The sequence below is a fragment of the Diadema setosum genome, chromosome 2 (genome assembly GCF_964275005.1).
Source record: "Diadema setosum chromosome 2, eeDiaSeto1, whole genome shotgun sequence".
NCBI classification, from domain to species: domain Eukaryota; kingdom Metazoa; phylum Echinodermata; class Echinoidea; order Diadematoida; family Diadematidae; genus Diadema; species Diadema setosum.
The window spans coordinates 48,096,662-48,115,774 of NC_092686.1; the positions used below are offsets into that span (position 1 = coordinate 48,096,662).

At 37.7% G+C, this 19,113-nt stretch overlaps 1 protein-coding gene across 1 annotated transcript in view; it reads left to right on the forward strand.

The window, feature by feature from the left end:
* The window catches only part of LOC140246085 (glutamate receptor-interacting protein 1-like), a 75,757-nt gene that overhangs the window by 23,675 nt on the left and 32,969 nt on the right, over positions 1–19,113 (forward strand). The gene's annotated exons all lie outside the window — the stretch shown is intronic.

The window sequence follows — 19,113 nt, forward strand, 5'->3', positions numbered from 1 at the left end:
ATCCCATAATGCAATTTTTGATACTTCTGGATACTTGGGTCAAAGTCAGGTCAAACTCTGATACTTAAGCATACACAGTTTGGCCTTACTAAAACTGGTGTGATTTGAGTCACGATTTTTCAATAGGGTTAGATGGACACCATGTTCGACCCATGTGTAGTAGAACAGACAGTGTATATTGAAAGTAAATCTTTAACACACATTTTTTTTTTTTTTACGTGACACAATTGTTGAAGGACATTTTCCTCATATGCGTGTATCATAAATGTCAATGCATCAGTGTTTTTTAATACCAGTACTATTCAGTTCAATTCAATTTAATTGTTTATTTATTTCCTTCAAGAAAGAATACAAAGTGTACATGATACCAAAGTGGTATATGTGTGAATTTGACTTTCGGCCAGTTGGGAAGGATAGATCATTGAACACAGTTCGATCAGTAATGCCATATATTTGAAGGTGTGATTTTTTATTTTTTTTTCAGAGCATAATTTTACAGATGATCTGATATCTAGAGGGTGTTATTACGTATGTTTTTGTTTTTTTTTTGTGGGGGGGGGGGGGGGAATAGTTATACATGTATCTTCAATCTTTTCTACTGTACACTGTACCAGATTTACGTAAATCTGGGACCATACTAATTATCACGTGTTGTCAAAGAGTTTTTGTGACCAGATATGCACAATACTATCACTGGCCCAATCTTGTATACAGATGTACAACAAACTGCATTTACCGGTGGTACTGATAATGAAAGAACAGGAAGTTCATTCAACTTCACTTCGTTACCCACGGTGTACTATTTGAAATTGTGTTTACCAGGTACATGTGCCTGGGTGTTACAATAGAACTTGCATCGTACGTGTAGTAGGCATATGATTTGTGCTAGAGGCTTAAAGTTGAGGAGACGGATGTGAAAAAAAAAGACCTGTGATATGCAGTGTGTTGAGAAAGTTTCTACTGGCTTGTAGTAGAAAGTGATGTAATTCCAATGATGTATGCATGCATGTACTCTATGTTATTATGTAGAATTACTTCTCTAGACGTTTTTGAAAAAAGATAAAATGTAAGGATCTGTACATACACAGTATATGGCTTTGCAACTTTTATTGTTTGTTTTGACTGATATCTGTGCATAATACACCATATTATCCTTAAATCTAATTATTTTAAATTTGTTATTAGTTATTACTTTTCTTGGTATTCATCATAATCTTGACATTTAGTATAATCAATGAGAGCTCTTATTTTATGAATTTCTTCTTTCTCATGTCTTTGTGTGACAGTACATCATGTACAACATTCTGCATTCAAAATTTTCCTGTTTAGAATTTCACTCATATTGGCTTGAATGTATTTCAGTTACTTGAAATACTGATTTTTTTTTCCTTCATGATTATTTTTATTATTCTTTCAAGACACATATCTGTGTATTTGTCTTTACTGTACCTGACATTGTAACCTTTGGATGATAGGGTCAAATTGAAGTGCAACTCTGTTCAAGTTAACGTTTACATAACATATGGTAACAGATTTGGAATACTGTAAAACCAGAAATTTTATGGGTGCATGAAAGTCTCCCAAAATTTTGGGAGGATCCAGGATTCATAAAAGTCGAATGCAGATGAAAATTTTTGTTGAAGCAATGCATTAAATGCCAGTACAATGCTGTACACCATCTATCGGCAAATGATAAACGCTTCATGGCACGAAAAGGCCATGGGCTCCAATTTGCGAAAGTTTAATGCCCTGAATATTTTTAGTTGTATAGTAAATCATCACTGGCCAGTTTGTTTTACCTTACTCTGTGAGTTCAAGTCAACTTGAATTTGGGGTGGACTTTCCCTTTAAGCATATAACAAGCTCACATATGAAATGGGGACAGAAAATAAAAACAACAGGGAAGAGGTGTCTTTTGAAAATCACAACAGGATTATTTGTCCAGGCAGTGTTGATGAGAGTAACATCGTTACTAATCAAAAAGTAACCAAGGTCTGGGGAGACTTACTTGCGTTTTATGTTAGTCCTCACTGGTGAAGTACTCTGCAGAGTCAGTCTTTTCCTACACATATCTTTTGACCTGTAATTTGTGTAATGCACATAACATGTGGTGAAAGTATTAGATTTAGAGATTTTATCCTTGGAAAAGAGGCAAAATGCCTTTAAAGTTGACAATTTCACACTGGATGGAGCTAAGCCTCTCATGGTGATCTGCATGGCAATATGATACAATGTGATTTCATTCAGTGGTTTCTGGTTGATATATAATTTTGATGTGGCTTCCATATGATGAAATGAACTCATCAATAAAGCAGTCATTAAGAAATGATTAGATTTGAGAGGGAGATGCTCCGAGCCTAGATTGAGCAAACATTGAGTCAGTACGTGAGATCAGCTTGATAGAGCCAAACCCACGTTCCTTTAAGTCCTGTCCTGTAATCAAATCACCACATCTTGGTGTAGCAATAGACCCTCCTTTCACCATGTCCATTCCAACCTTCCCTGATCATTGCTTGATATTTGCCTTTATCATCTCACGCTCCTTGTACGATCTATTCGTGCACTAGAAAGAAGAAGGGGGAGAGAAAAAGAGGGGGAAAAATAAATCACAGCTTAGGCGAGGGATTATATCGCAGAAACAACTGGCATCAGAGACAGTTAAGAATCTCTGCGTGACATGTGAGATGTCTTAGCGCAAACGGGCGAGGACGGTCGCTTCCTGAATGTGGGAGGTTTTTATACATGGAATAAGGGAATGCCAATTAGGGGGGAGATGTGCGCATATGATATGCCGAAGGAGGGGACACTGATGGATGCGTACATGCGACGTAGGCACCAGCGATTCAGGGCCAGATTGCGCCTTCCCAAGGAAAACCGACTTCCCACCATCAGAGGTAGGTGCTTATTTCGGTTTCGGGAAGATCGTAGGTCCAGGTACTATCCGCAAGGTCACTGCCTTATCATATCCACAGACATGTGACAAGAATCTTTCATCAACCTGTATAACGGGGTTATGGAGATATTCTCAGACTGGACTGGCCTCTGCATTGGATTTGCGTTGAGCATGTGTGGTAGTCATGATTATTTTTGATGGGGTCATGGTTGGTTGATAGGCATGTGAGATACATGTGTGCGATACATAAACTGCTTGAAGTAACATGATGTCAGTGATGATAGTTGACCTATATTTGTTTATTATTTCTACCGGTAGACAACAAGGTTGCCGCTCTATCAATTTCCTCTCTATCAAGTATTGATGGAGGCACAAATGTTCCGACGTGTATCGATATCCTCGCTTCCATGTAGATGCTTTGCGCAGCTCATCAATGAATCAATGGCACGTTGATGAGAGGCCCATGTGGACATGAGCCATCAGTGACTGTGTTGCCATGGCGACATCAGAGTAGTGATAAAGAGTGATGCTGTGTGAAGTCATGGCATTGATGACACTTTGCCATGAACTTGTCACTCATTTAAAAAAAAAAACCCAGCAACACACTGATGGGCTTCTTAGAATCAAAACATAAAATTTTATCCTGTGTGCACTACTCTTTCTGCTTTAAAGTACATGTAATATAAAGCATACTTCCCTCTCTGATAATCATTGATGTATGATTAATGTACATTTGTAGTCGTACAAAAGGCCATACCCTTATATGGAAAAAAGTTTCAGGTATTGAATGATTTGAATTACATAACTTACTTTCAATCCTTTGCAGTCAACTTACAAGTGATTCCACAGTTCTTATTGATGGAGAACTTTAAACACAGTATTAGTCATTTGCACCATATCAAATTAGTTAGTGATCTAATTAATGTTTGAAGTTGATTTATGTTCAATATGTGTAAGCAAATGTAAAGATGTAATGATAAAATGTAAGAATTAGTCTGTGAACAAGTGTTGACAAGAGCATTTATACTGTCAGATGATCAATAAGCTGGCATTATGGTTAAGCAATGCTCTTTTAAAGCATTCAAAGCTAGTTGATAGGGTTTATTCTATCGTAATGGCTCTGCTTTGTAGCATTAGCAGAGTAAGTGAGTGAACTGTAAAAGTGGCAATTTTCGCGCATTTCACGCTATCAGATACTAGTGTGAAAATAAAAGCACACAAATATTTTTGCATGCCATATTTTTCTGTGGTCGTTGTCTTGATTCCATGGAATTAAAAACAAGCGAAACTCGTCTTTCCCAGCTGAGCGCGAAAATGACCACTTTTACAGTATGCAGAAAAAAACAGTGTCTGACCCCGCCCCCACAGCTGTTTCGTAACTTGTCATAGGATGAGCTGTGAGATGCTCCAAATGATATCGTTTCGACTATTCCACACCACATCTCAAATTGCCTCTTCAGTGCCATCCACTGCCCATGGCATCTTTGTATATTTACACATGTCATGGTCTTCAAACATTGTGTCTCCATGTTCTAATTGTGTCTCTTCTGGAGTTTGGTTCGTTGCCGCGAGACTAAAGGTCATCAGATGGGGTTGCTTCCCTCAGGTACTTTGAAGCAAACATGAAATGTTACATCCATGGAGAGAGAGAGATAGGGAGAAAGACTACATGGTTGTATCTTGACAAGGGTTACAGTGTAGAGGAACAGATGCCGAGATAGGAATGTTCAGGCAGTAGCACTAGAATGTGATCTCTGAATGATGTGAGGATCTTTTTTTCTTCTTTACTTTTCAGTATTAAGTTTACATTAACTTGATATGCCCCTTTAAGGAACACTTGTGTTGCTGATTTCATTGGTGACATACACTGAAGTTGGAATAATATTTGAATGGAATACATTCCAGTGGCGACCATAGAAAAATCACTGAAATTTCTGAATGCAGCATGATACATAGAGCAATTTGTACAGATATATCTTTTTTTTTTTGTGATATAATTGTTGGGGAATCCTGAACCAACTTAACTCTTTATCCATCTTTCATATCACCTGTCCCTTAGCTCAGACAAACCAGTGGAACCCATTGAACTGTTTGTTCCTTGTTATTGTAACACCGGCGCACATATTCACTGACTTTGAAATACCAAAACTTAATCCTGATTGATGGCTGTCGGGAATTGTATCATCACTATCCACAAAATATCAGCTGCTCTATTTCAAAGCCAGCATTTTTTCCCCCATCCTATGTGATTACTGAGGTAAATCCACCATGAAATTTAAACATATTCAAAAGTTCAGTATGGTTGATGTCCTCGGATATGACCTGATTTATTTTTTTTTTTTTCTGTTGCAAAGCTGTGACTATGGTGCTTCACAGTGAATTTAGGCAGTTAAATTCTTTTATTGGTCATTTTTCTCCACAGTGGAGTAAAGATGACATGTTTTCCTTTAGATCAAAAGCTGATGAGTCACCAAGGTATTTGCAGTCTGCCAGGGATATTTTTAACCTCATTTATATGCTCTTGATTTGAATATAAAATACTGTGAATAACTAGTTTTCAGAATAAAAATGTTGCACAGGACAGAGTGGATCGGTAAGAATTTGATGCACTAGTTTAACTTTGGAACTGTGTAAACCCACTCGTTATACTTATGGGTTTTAGACTGTTTCCAAAGTTAAATGAGAGCATCCAATTCTCTTATCATACTAACCAAGTTCTAAATAAGATTGTTACAGTAGGAATGAATATTGGTGGCACTCGGATTTAGGCATGTTGTATGACCTGATGATGCAAGACATTTTACTTCCATAGTTCGTACTTTCATGAAAACAGCCACAGTCATACTGGCTTCAAGTTATTTTTATCAACAGCTGGAATGTGTCATTATTTCTAACAAAGAACTTGTGGAGTCCACCCTCTTTTTTTTTCTTTTAAATAAGACTGTGGTCAGTGATAGCCGTATTTGTTTCCCACAGAAGGGCCTATTTGTGGCCTTTTATCCCATGTTCGTGAGTGGTTGGTTAGTTGTTCTTTTAACAAACAATAATAAAACTCATCAATATTATTAGATATGTAGTTTTCTTGTACTTGAGATTTGCAGGAGTCTTGTGTACACGTAAGTGCAAGTTTATGATTTTTATTAGCCATTAGGTCATTTTGCCATGTTAGCACACACTGTACGTTTGCTGAGCTACTTGTAGAGTGATGGTAAATTTGTTTTGTGTAGCACTACAATCTTTGTAAACTTGACCTTGCCATGCAGTGCTTTGTTTGAGGAAATACAAACACTTACGATACTATGTACAAACAGAGAGAAAATTCAACAATCCAACTGTAAACTCAATTTTGAAACCATTTTGTATGCTGGTAGAGGATGACAATATGGAGTTGAAATTGTTTGTGTGTGAATAGTTGTTAAAAATAATGGTAAATTTTATTCACTTCTTATTTTTGCAATGTGCATTGGAGAAACTGTTCATTATCACTGGGGAGAAGTACAATTTCATTTCATTTCATATCATTTCCAACAATACAAACATATTAGAAGGGCATTATAAGATTTCCCATGAGATGAAAGTTGTTCTTGTTATATTTATCCAATATATAAAGACAATGGCAGGATTCACACATACACAAATTAGCGGGATACAAATCTCAAGATATGCATCATGATCGCAATCTCGAGATCTCTGCACGTGTGGACACAAAAACCCACAAATTTGTGCGATCAGCATCGCAATGCTAATCCCAAGAAATCTCAAGAAATTTGCCCCGCAGTGACTGTTGGAACACTGGAGCATATAATCTTGAGATTTTATATCCCATCATTCAAAGCACACATCACTACAGGATTCACACCACACCACTGGGAGGCACAACATCAATAGATTTATTGATGTATCAATCAGCAATTAGCAGGCTATTTCTGTCTGTGGCTGTGAACACTTGCAAAAAAAATCTTGAGGTGAGGAGCATGATCATTATCCCACTATTTTGTATGTGGCTACTGATATCACATTTGTCCCATGTTACTCAAAGGGGGTTTAAAAAAAAGTATTGTCACACTAACCTAATAAGAGTGAGAAATGTTGCAGGAATATGCATCCAGTAATGTAGATGTGAGAATTCATGTTTTAAATACTTGGGATTCATTCCATGCTGTGAGTATCATGAGATGACCCAGTATTGTAGCTTGTCTACAGAGTCGCCAATCTTGGCATTCTTTTCATTGCCCGCATTCTTTGCCTTACAGAACAGCCATTTTCACTGAGACTCCATCCATCAGTGAGCTAGTGCAGATTGGATGAAATGAAAACATTTCCCCACCCCTCCATCTGGGTTTGTCCTGACAGTTTGAACCTTTCAGTGGCTTACCCCAAATACCCCTGTAGTCTTGGAAACCTAGCCTGTGTAACAATCTACAATCGTACAATGTAGCTGCAATGTGTCATTGCCAAATGTACAGGCTTTTGGTTCTGTTTTGTGAATACTATTGTCGAACCAGAAACATTTGCATCCTGAAACTTTTGTGAATTGGAGCTGGCAGCCTTTATCACGTCATGAAGCTTTTGCAAATTGCCATTGGCATTCAATGTATTGTGTCAATAAGAACTTCTGCGTGCATTTTACTTTTGTGAATCTGGGCTCCTCTTGAAATTTGTAACAGTTTCATGCTTGTGAAATTTCTGGTTTTACAGTAGCTCATTCTCGGGGATCAAATGGTCAAGTTGTAGAAAAACTGACATTTTTTTGTGATCATTTGTGAAAATGTATTTAGGCCCTACATTGTATGCTTCAAAAAATTGTGGAAATCAAATGTATAAAACATGAGATCTGAAATAACATGATAAGGGGAACAAAATGGGAAAAGGAAATCTTGTAATAGTAGGGCAGAATGAGAATGAGTTCAAAATCTATTAACAAAACTATTAAAAACTAGACTCGGAATTTGTCAAGACTGACAAATTAGGTGATCCGATTTTTTTTTAATCAATGATTCGAGTCCTCATCGCAATAGGCATGACCATATAGGTTTCATCTGTGTTTAGAGACATTGGCCGTGTGATATTTGGATTCTCATTTAGAAAAGAGAGTCAGGTCTGCCATCTTTGGTACCAAATTCGGTATACACTATAACGAAGATACAGAATGAAGTATATTTGACCATTGACCCAACTTTACACAGCCAAGATGGCATCTGAGCAAAAAGTGGTTATTTTGTGAAATGATTCTTGTAACATGGTCTTTGCGTGTGCAAAATATGGGAAAGATAGGACATGTATTCACCAAGATACAGGATGAAACATTTATGACATTTGACCCTAATTTACATACCCAAGATGGTGTCTGATCAGGTAGTTGTTATTTTATGAAATAATGTACGTGACATGAACTAAACATGTGCAAAATATGGGGATGATAGGGGCTGTTTTTCTTGAGTTATTGCAAAGAAAGTTGCAGAGAGAAAGAAATATCTCAATACATCGAAGATAAGTTTGATTTCAACCAAGTTTTTTGACGTGATCTCGGCGTCGTATGAAAAAATGGAGAAAACACTGACGATAGCCCAAAGTCTCAGCTACAACATATTAAAATCTGGGAGAAATTCACAGAAGAGTAAGTGAGCTAGTGCTCGATAAAGACCGTCATGTCAATTTTCATTTCCAGAAAAATTCCCTCCCATAGAGATAACACGTAAACTGGTTAAATTTGACAAGGTTACATTATATCCATTTTCACGAGGTGAAGACATCATCCGATTAAAACTTTGGAAGTTAAAGAGTATTAAATTGGCTACAACATATTAAAATCTGGAAGAAATTCACCGAAGGGTAAGTGAGCTAGTCGTCGATAAAGACAATCAGGTCAATTTTCACATCTAGAAAAATTCCCTCCCATAGAGATAACACGTCATAACGAAGATACAGGAAGAAGTACATATGACCTTTGACCTCACTTTGCACAGACAAGATGGCCTCTAAGCCAAAAATGGTTATTTTGTGAAATGATCCTTGTAACATGTTCTTTATGTGTGCAAAATATGGGGAAGATAGGACATGTATTCACCAAGATACAGGATAAAACATTTATGACCTTTGACCCTAATTTACATACCCAAGATGGTGTCTGATCAAGTAGTTGTTATTTTGTGAAATAATGTACGTGACATGAACTAAACATGTGCAAATTATGGTGGTGATAGGATATGTTTTTCTTGAGTTGTTGCAAAGAAAGTTGCAAAAAGAAAGGAATATCTCAATACATCGAAGATAAGCTTTACTTTCAACAAAGTTTTTGGACATGATCCCGACATCAAATGAAAAAATGTAGGGCACAATTACGATAGCACAAAGTCTCAGCTACAACATATTAAAATCTGGGAGAAATTCACAGAAGAGTAAGTGAGCTAGTGCTCGATAAAGACCGTCACGTCAATTTTCATTTCCTGAAAAACTGCACTCCCATAGAGATAACACGTAAACTGGTCAAATTTGACAAGATTACTTTCAATCCATTTTTACGAGGTGAAGACATCATCCGATTAAAATGTCATTTACACATTAATGAAACAGTATTTAATAAGCTACATCATACTGAAATTTGGGTGGAAATTGGCAAAGGATTAGTGCGATACGCTCGAGTGAACTTGAAACTTGATGACTTCATTTTGAAAATTTACTTTTTTTATTCTATTAAGAAATTTGATACCTTTTGATAATTTTTACAGCATCGCCAACCCATGAAATAACATGTACAACTTATCAGCTTTCAAAATATAAAAAGAAAATGGGGGGTCACCGTCCATCCTGATGAGTAATATCGGAATTTAAATTGGCGGTTTTTTGGCATTGTTGCACTGTATATCGCCATTGACGCGCGCGCGGAATTCCAACTTTGACGGGCCCGTATGACGTCATATTGAGTCAGATTGACTTGAAACTTGGTAGAAATATTCCTTGACATTTCAGGCATCCGATAAATGTAAAAAAATGGGAAATTTCAGTTGCATATGAGCTGTGCATGCGTATATGTGCGCGCGCGTACGCGTCCGTCCGATTTTTTCAATTTTTAAAAAAATGCTCCAAATGGTCTGAAACGTGTGCAAAAAAAATTTGAGCTCGATTTGAGCATACAAATATTTCAACGCGCGCATACGCGCGCGTTTTAAGAGAAAATATGAATTTTTAGAATATGAGTAGAATGCGCATAACTTGAAATATATGTGACGTAAATTTCATTGAAAAATTCCATTCCATTAATGAGATATGATTGAGAATGTGTTTTCATATAATGACGTCATAGTGACGTCACAGTCGACTGATCACTATGATTTTATTAGACCCGTCGTCTTTTGGACATGATACATATATGGTACAAGTTAGAAATTGATAGGAAGAACACTTTCTGAGCTAATCGATACACAAATTTTGTCCAGAAATAAAGAAAGAAGAAGTAGAACCACCAACAAAGAATCCGTACAGATACAGAAGGTGATCCGAGAGGATACTCGGATCACCTAAAAATAGCAAGGAGTCTGGATACAGAGACTAGGCCTTTCAGTGACTGTGGTTCCTATGGTATAGTGCCATGACCTGAGATTAAGGTCAAAGTCTGTGATGGACCTAAGCCCCTGTGTCCTTTCATCTGGGTAGCAAAGGTCAAGAGGTTCCCTTCAGGTTGTGTGGAAAGCCTTACATTTGTCTGCATGACAAATGTGGAGGAAATGGAGAATAGTACTTACTACTTTCTTACTGATTGAAATTATGGCACTTACTGACTTCTTCCACATTTTAGATGGCAGGCAGAGCTCTCTAGCTCTGTCAACCAACCTTGAAAGTACATGTATGTGGAATAGTGTCCCCCTGTGTTGAAATATTTATACAGGGTAGAAAGTGGGGGGGGGGGGGGTTGAAAAAGAGTGTTAGGTTTTGGTTTTCGTTTGACTGAAATGGAGAGGGAAGACCGAAGTAAGGAACACAGTTTAACCCATTGAGGACAAGTCCTAAGAATACTCGTGCAGATGTCTATGGGAAATGTGTGTTGTAGCAAAATCAGTCCATCCTCGACGGGTTAAAATATAATGGGAGGGGGTAGGTGTTGGTTATGTCACATGTTCAGCTGGTGATGTACATGTAGCAATAACAACAGTTAGAGAGATAGCAGAGTGAATGGTATGATATCTCAAGGCTATACAGGCTTCATAACAGGCTTTTTGTCCAATGTATGTGTACGTTTACCAGTACTTGTGGCTTTGATCAGGGTGATTTGGCGAATATGAAAGATTTTTCAGGGTATACTGGTACAGACTGTGGAGAGTGATGATAAAATCTTTTTTCCCTAGACAGATGACAAATACGATTTAATCATCAGATATCGCAACTCCCCATGCCTGGTCATTATCATCGCAAGATCTGATATTTAGCCAACCAGTCTTCTTTCCAGTGCATCAGCTTGTTCCTATTTGATTGCTAGGGAATGCAAAAAGGGCAGGCAAAATCCAGTCGGACTGAATTAATGGAAAATGAAGCTCACTGAAACAGGAGAGAGAGAGTTGAAGTAGTTTTTATCAGCTGAACTATGACAAGGATTTCTGTTGAACAGCCTTCACAGCTTATATCCATGAAAATTGTAATATTCATTATCTGTGAGCAGGAAGGGTGTTTGGGTGGTTCAGTGTATTCAAGTTCAGAGGAGGGTTGAATTAAAGGTCACTGAAAGTTGAAATCCACTAAACTCAAATCCTAACTAGTGCAGAAAGACTGATTAAAAAAGTCCTGAAAGAGTGAGTCAATCCAACACAAAGTCATTACTGGTATCAAATGAAAGGCCTCACTTCGGTCAGGTGGTTGTTGACCATCACCATGGTAATATTTTTTATAGATCTGTATCATTGCACTATTGTTTGAAGTATTTCCAGGTCTTTGTTGTATGTACTGTGTAAGGGAACTTACCCTCACTAAAAAGAACAACAATAACAAAACAGAAAACAACAAATTAGAAACAAAACAAAACAAAATATTAAAAATCAGAACAAAACAAAGACAAAAACAAAGTTATAAAAGAAATACCTGAATATACGTCACTCAGTAAACCTGATTCTGAGCAAAAATATCTTAGAAGTTACCAAAGGCCAATCCATGTCAGTGTGTTTCAGTTGTAAAACATTATCTTTGCCACATACTTTACTGTAGTCTGTTTTGTAGTGAACTCTCTAAATAGGCCCGTTCACAAACAACGAAAATCGAAATTTCAATCGCGATCCAAATTTCGATTTTTTTTTCTGACCGTTCATACACAGGGAAAAATCGCACTTCGCAGCAAGGAAAGAACGATCAGTGGCCAAACTGCACATGCGCGAATCTTGCATGACCGAAGACTGACCCCGCAGTCCCAATAGAGTTTCGCACGCGCTATGAACGATGGGATTAAAAATACCGATTTCCGAATCTCGATCGCGCTCACACACACGACGCTTGGCAAAATAATCACGATTATTCTGAAAAATTGCACTAATAGTGCGAGTTGGATCGCGATAAGGATCGCGGTAATTAGTGAGATTTTTCTGTCCACACTGGAAAAAATTTGGAAATTTTGATCGCGATAAGAAAATCGATTTTTAAATCGCACTTTTTCCCTTGTGTGTGAACGGGCCTATTATTTCACAAAAATACCATTTGTTTGTTTGTTTTTTGTTTTTTGATAATGAACTAACTTTGTTGGATTGAATGCCTCTGGACAAGCTGAAATCATATGACCCATCTTGAGGGTACCGGTATTTCAAAAAGTAAGGGAGATTTGTTGTGACTCATCTGGTCATTCTGTAGCTACTGATGTATGGCACAGGCAACTGATGTAGAGCATTCAATGTTTGCCAATATTGGGTAAGAACAACATGATGACATGAAATTGACAATCAGGACGAACTAAACTTACTTGTAAATATACATGTACCGGTATGTTTCTTAGCAAAGTATCACAGTAAGAAATGGTGATTGGACTCGGTGGGAGAAAGTCTGTGCTGATAATTTGCACTCATTACCTGTGCATGGCGAAACTTAACCTGCTCACAGCATTGGATCACATGGTATGAATGTGCCAAAATGTCACTTGTTTCCTTCCCTGTGGTGTGACAAGCTCCCACCACGCTAATCTTGTTACCCTCTCTCCCCTTCTCGCTCTCTCTGAGTAACATCAAACCTTGGCACTTGTTCCCCTCTGCAGCCAGCGCATGCCTCTCGCATTAGATATTTTTAAAAAAGATTCTGCAACTGCTGGCATTTTTCATAGTTCTGAGTGATCAAAGGGAGTGGATATTTGCGGGCAAAGCTGGATTCTGTACAGAACAATTTTTTTTTTTTTTTTTTTTTTTGTGGAGCAGTGGTGTGAAATGGAAGTGATTATTTGTAGGTTGCCTGTGGATTGGAGCTGTTCACTTTCACAGATATTCATCTCTGTGGTCCAATCAGTGTGGTGAAGGATTTTCAGTGAAAGATGCAAAAGTGGATAGAATCAGAGATGTGCATTTGACAGACTGTTCAGCAAATGACTTCAAGTTGAACCCGATTCCTGTTTAGTTTGGGAGAGATATTGCAAGTAGAGAAATCAAGCGAAGCTGTTGGCTTCTCTGGTCTAGTTTGTGAGAGAAGTCAGTGGCCTAGTTCGTCACTTCCAGTGTTTTCCTGAAATACTGTCAGTAGTGTGCAAGGAGTCGCATAGAAGTCCTGTCAGGTGGTTGGAAAGTGTGAAGATTGGTGAGGAATCCCGTTTCCATCTTGATTCATCCAATCAGTGGAATCCTTTAGAGGCTGGCCCAGTGACGACATGGATGCAATCAATTCCAGCTGACCAGCTCCAGGGTTACCCCAAGTCTTAGTCATCCTTACAGCAAAGCAGCCACAGCCTGTTCCCCAGGAAGACCCCATATTCTACTCTTACCTCCTGCACTGTCTGCTGGTTAATTAAGCTGCTGCACAGAGTCCTGGAATTTTCTCTCATCCAGAGGATTTCTCAAGGATCGCTGGAAGGAGTGCCATCATGTCTAAGACCAGTTGCTTTCCAAAGTCGCGCAAGGCAGGTTCGTATACTGTACAACTCCGTAGATCATAGCGAACGGAAGGTGGAGATTACTGAGGTAGTCATACAGGTGTAGTCTATTAATATGGAGCAGTCAGAACGCTCCACTGCCCAGTTGCACTTGACTTGGTGCCAGGTCTACGTTCGTAGCTAGAGACAATCAGGCATGAGAGTTAGTAGATTACATATCATGTAGTTTGTGCATTGGTTTTAGCCTGTTTTTTTAAATGTTGCAACTGTGTGTGTATATGCATACAAAATGTACATGTAGGCAGTAAAGAAATCCTGAAAAGAGTGATATCCAATGCATGCAGACTTTTGTCAGCAATCTGAGTGAGTCTAAGACAGGGATTGGTATTTGGCAGTTTTCTTTAACCCTTTTAGCCAGCTACAATTCTGTATAGAGCAATTCAAAACTGTTTTGAGCAATTTGCAAGTGTCATTATCAGTTCTCTTTCCCAGTGATGGATGATGTTACTCATGAATGATCTGACCAGTTCATGGAGAACAAATCACAATGCAGTATAAGATTTTTTTTTCTTCCTGCTTGGGATGCAGTTGGCTGCTATCTGAAATCACTGGAAAGTTTATCAGAATTTATTCCATTCTGCTGCATGAATAGCCACACTTGAGTTTTTGTTTGTTTGTTTGTTTCTGTTTTTCATTAGCACTGGCTGAATCTATGTCAGCATGAAATTATGCCAAAACACACAATAATTCTTTAATCTGGAACTTATTCTGATATTCATGATTGCCATTTTACTTGCTTGAGTTTTAACAGAGCAAGAACAGATTTGAGATAATTGTGACATGAAGGTTTGATTCTATATAGTTTTATTCACACTTCAACAGCAAAAATGTTACTGGAATAGTATAGTCTTTGCAAAGAAAGTGCTATGATTCAAAATACTTCCATCTTTTATGTTCTTGAAAAGCTGCAATTAGCATGGCTGATTGTAGCATTCCTACCTTGTTGGTAATTATATTTTGTTGTTGTGTTAGTTTCTGTTAGACAAAACAATAGCTAAAAGTTTGACTTGACTACGAAGCAGACCTATTGATAACATATAAAAAAAGAATATATGAATAGGACACGGACTGAAGGCATGATTTCTTGTCTTGAGCTGACACACACACACACACACAAAAACACACAAACAAATCTTAAATGTATTGTCTCGCCACTGTGTAACTCATACAACTTTAGTTTGTTATATTTCTATTTTTTTAACATTTGAACTAAAATTGTATGAGTTGCACAAACATACAGAGTAGTGGCTGTCAGACACAGTGGCGAGACAATACCGAAAAAAGAAAAAGAAAAAAAAAACACACCTTTTGTTGCGAACAACCTTGTAGGTCAGTTATAGTTGCTTCAGGATATGACTTTGATTTTGAAATGAATGATATGAATTGCTTACTTGCAGAATTATATGTTCTCCTAAGGTCATCAATGTTGTCCGAAATCAGGCTGGTGTTATGAGTATGAGGATTTATTTATAGTTGTCTGGATTTGCAGCAGGTGCAAGCCATGTAGGTAGGCAGGTCTATTTCTAGACCAGTATGTGAGGTGAAGGGATGATGTAATCAAGGCTAGTGGTGTGGAGAGCTAATCAGACTGTTGCTTTAGCCATGAGGATGTGTTCATTGCATGGATGCCTTTCTTTTTCCTCTGGAGAAGTTATAAAAGCTTTTCAGGCTTCCTGCTATACTGGAGGCAGTCTTACAACTCAACACTTTAGTTCACTGATGGTTTAATAATCACAAGCAATTGCTACTTTAACTTTTAACTGCGTACATTTGTTTGTCCGCTTTTCTTCAACGTTAACAGCCTTGCTATCTAGAATATTTGTCACCTACAGTGTCTTTATCCTTTATCTTGTTCCCCCCCCCCCCATGTTGGCTGTATCCAAGCAACCGATAGATTGACATTGTAGTTGTATGGTTTTCGAGGGTTGTTTTTCATTGTCTGGGTATCACTTCTATCTCCATACGATATGCATTTCTTTCTTCTTCTTTTTTTTTCTTTCTTTTTTTTGAAAAAGGAAAAAGAATATCAGTTCTGTCAAAGTCTTTTGTTTACTTCATTTTGTTGTGCTTAAAGGTACAGGGACCTAGGGCCTAAAGACAAGCATACTTACCTTATTTCTATACATTGTGCAGAACCTTTCATTATGATAGGTTACCATTGAAAACAAAGGCCAAATAAACAAGCAAAGCTAAGCTGATCATAGCATTGTTTGCAAAGTAAATTATGATGTTAAAGTTTCAATGTGAAGTGGAATAGAGAGTAGACTTTAGTATCTCTTGATTGGTATTCACTCAGGTTATGTGATTTGGGCCAATGCATGTGTGTATGTTTAAATCACTGTGATTTATCAACATAAAATGTTAGACAAGTTACAGAGACTAGGTTTTATTCATAATGTCCTTCACTGTTTGCTGTGCAGTGTTATAATTCTTACAGAATGTTTGCACTGAATGAAGAGATTTTGAAGCCCTGTAACACACTGCGACTCGTCAATGGGGTTGGTGTGAAGCACCATTGCTCATGCTATATTTTTATCAGAAGACAGGAAGTCAATATTTACACTTAAGAGCCAACCTTTCTGATGCTGCTATTGTGAATTTGCCTGCCTTTGCTGTAACCCTGTTTTACTTGTGACCTGATTTGCTTGGCTATCAGTTTTACAGTAACATTTTTTTGTTGTTGTTGTTGCTTTAAATGGGATATTCCACAAAGAAAAAAAAATGATTTGCTTAAATCACATAATAAATATACAGAAAAGTACTCAGACTACATCTGAGAAAAAGTTTATCCTAGATAAAAGTTCCTCTAAATTGAAGGAATGCATTTTAACCATGAGATCAGCAAAATGTCTTCAACTGACTTGGATCTGTGGGTTTATAAAATTTTCATCTTTAAATGAATTCATTTCATACGTGATGTTTTCAGAAAGGGTCATTGATGCAGCAATCATGACTGTCCCACAGGGGAATTGTACTTGTAACTAGCTGCTAGATGATTAACAAAAATAATAATCATAATATTTGTAGCGGTACACAATGGAGAGATATGAGGTAGTGACATCACTCCATTTAATTTGCATAATAGTATGTGATCAATATCAAAGTTTGGGAAATCATGAGGTTTAAAATTCCATTAATTATTTTTGTCTAATAGTTATAAGATTAAAACCCTATTTAGCAACCAGCATGGACATCTAAAGTTAATTCACACGCAGTTGCCAAACTTGAAGTTTAGGTCAAAAACTTAACTGTCAATGATTGCTAACTCTTGAGTGTGTCCACACAGTGCTAAACTACAAGCTAATCATCGAGAGTTAGTTTTCGACCTAAACTTAAAGTTTAGGTACAGCATGTGAACCTAACTTAACAGAGTTTTGCGGTAATGTCATCAAAAATCTTCACAATTTCTGTTACACCTAATCATAAGATGGTATCTGGAGATTACTGGTACATACCCACATTGATGCAAAATCTCCAGTTATTACCCTCAGCTGTAAAAGAGAGGAATGAAAGAGTTCCTTGGTCTTTCAGTGCTCGTGATATGTAGCCATTGCAAACAGATTAATGGTGGAATTTATCAAGAGATATAGGATCATTATTTGTGCGCTACCTTCCTTTCTGTTGTCATTTAGTAAGTTGCAGTGAGTGTTAATCTGTGCAGGTTTTCTTCTCATGGTCATTCACTGACCAAGTGTTATATTCAAGGTGGGAGGAAGTTACTATTTATGATTTTCCAGGTACCGACTCCGGTACTGAAAGAAAGGGGTAAAAGGTTTGTTATCCGTGCCTTGTCCAGGGTTGGAAATGGTGGACCTAGGGGGCTCTAAGGACTGCTAGGTGGTAGTCATAACTCTGACACATAATATCCCAACAAGTGAGATATCTCCCTGTGGTTACCTCGACTGGCCTCAGTAACATATGTAGGTCAGGACATGAGTATGCGGTCCATTTTTCAACAGCCTCTAGACCTCATTCAATGGCATACCAGAACAGCCAGTCCTCATAAGGTCAAGCTGATTTGTGACAAACCAGTTTTTAAAGGCTTCAAGGTTTTCTCAGTGCTATTCAGGGCGACATAAACCACACAAGTTTAACATTCACTGAACTGACATTTTTATGACAGGTTTTGATTATAAAAATTGGGCATGAGGGATTGGGTCCTACTGCTCTGCTTGGGACTATTATATGCATAAACCTCCACAGGCAGCTTGGCAGTGGACTACCAAAACTCACTCCATGGAGATACAATGGACTGTTGTAGTTCCATGTTCATTCTTGTAGCAAGGGACATGCAGTGGATACTCAAATTTCTGCTGTCTTTGGGACACATTGAAGCAATTCTGTTGTAATTTTTGTTTTTATTGTATACTCTGCATTGTTTTGAATTCACAACAGCAATGTGTTTCTGCACCCTATTATCTCTTTACTCCCTTTAAATTGGAAGAATAGCTTCTTATTGTTTGTATCCTTTTGAACATAGTGTTGGATACTCCACCTATACACATGTATGAAAACTTGATATTCATTGAGTGGTAATTGCTATGCAGAGAGGGAGGGTTGTCAGGGATATATGAGCTGAGTGTGTATGATCGTCATGAAATGATGTGCTATAGATACAGCGTATGCATTCCAAGTGAAATCCAATTGCTATGTACATGTGTATCGTACCCTGCTGGGAATAAATGTATTACTGAAAGACAGCCATGTTTACCAACTCTTTGTATGGCTGTCAACTGTGCATGTAGGCTTAGTCTAGCATGACTCAGAGAATGTGCAAGGGAAACTTTTCCCCAAAGTGAAAATGTTCTTTAGCTCTTGTGCTCTTTTTAGCTGACATGTGTTTTCTTCTTTCATTGTTTATTGAACAAAATCGAACCAAACATTTACAAGAAATAAACATTTGTCAAGTGTTTGAATGAATGGTGTAGATTTTGCTTCAGCCAAAGACTGAAGCAGAATCACATTCCAGTGTATTTGTGAGGTGCATACATTGAGCCATTCATTGTTGTCTGAGACATATCACCAGTCTTATACTGCATCTAATGTTGAAGAGTCTGTTCTATCCAGCAGCATTGTTCAGCGTATCAACATTTGAGCTGTAAAGACTGAGCGTAAC